Raw genomic sequence first — 1,219 nt, 5'->3', positions numbered from 1 at the left:
TATAAAAGGGAACTACAGATCCCAGGATTCTTTGGGGGAAGTCATGCCCTATAAACGTCCATGGAATATACTATAAATGTATTGTATACTTCGGCCCTAAAGCAAGCGATTGGTACTAGCATTCTCCAAGAACCTCGATGTCAGGGACTGGTCTGAAAAGGAGGAATGGTGGAGTCTGCCCTCGCCCCTCCTCCTACACTTCCTGGAGAAGAGGAGGACAGTATAGATTTAGAACAGTGGTTTGCAGAAGGTCATAGTTCAGAGGCTGCAGAGGGGAGAAGCTGGGAAATATTGGGAGAGGAGCAGCAGGAAGAAGAAGATGCACCAGGAGAGAGACAGCGGACAGACTCAGTGCCTCTTGAAAGAATTCCTGACCCTCCCTCTCCCAGGATCCAGCGTGCATTGAGAGTAGGAGAACAGAAAGCTCAGAGTCAGAAAGCACAGATCAGCTGGTGCAGGGGTGACGTAGAATAGGAGAGACTGAGGGGGTTGGACTTTACTTGGAACAACGCCATTATCTAAGAGAGACTGCTTTCCTTCTCCTCCCTCTGTGAATATTGAATAAACTACAGGGATACCTCGGGTTACAAACACCTCGGGTTACAAACACTTCGGGTTACAGACTCTGCTAACCCGGAAGTAGTACTTCGGGTTAAGAACTTTACCTCAGGATGAGAACAGAAATTGTGCACCGGTGGCACGGCAGCAGCAGGAGGCCCCATTAGCTAAAGTGGTGCTTCAGGTTAAGAACAGTTTCAGGTTAAGAACGGACCTACGGAATGAATTAAGTTTGTAACCAGAGGTACCACTGTACCTGGTAAGAACTCTTCTTGTTTTTCTGCTTCTTTGCATACCACCATGGGAGGGACAGGATTCCCTGAAGCCTTCACACTTTATGTGGCCATTTTGAGCAGGGAACCAAAGACACCTTTGTGTTATTCCAACAAGCAGGTTCCTCGGTTGGGTCTTCAGATTTAAAACAGGTTCCAGTACTCATCTCCTGCTCACATTAAGCCAGGTTGGAGGGTTATAAAAAGAACCCATCCCTGTTTCACAAAGATTCCCTCCATCCCTTGTCTTTTTCACATATCTCCTGGTGTTTAATAAAGGGAAGGGGAAGAGGTGGAGCTACATTACACTTCCCAACATCGAGAACATCCCGTTTCTACATCGCTGACGACAACAAAAAACGAGAATACACAGAAGACCAAGCCGGGAG

Source organism: Podarcis raffonei, chromosome 15 (genome assembly GCF_027172205.1).
Source record: "Podarcis raffonei isolate rPodRaf1 chromosome 15, rPodRaf1.pri, whole genome shotgun sequence".
In the NCBI taxonomy this organism is placed as follows: Eukaryota; Metazoa; Chordata; class Lepidosauria; order Squamata; family Lacertidae; genus Podarcis; species Podarcis raffonei.
Note: the sequence above shows the minus strand (reverse complement) of the source record.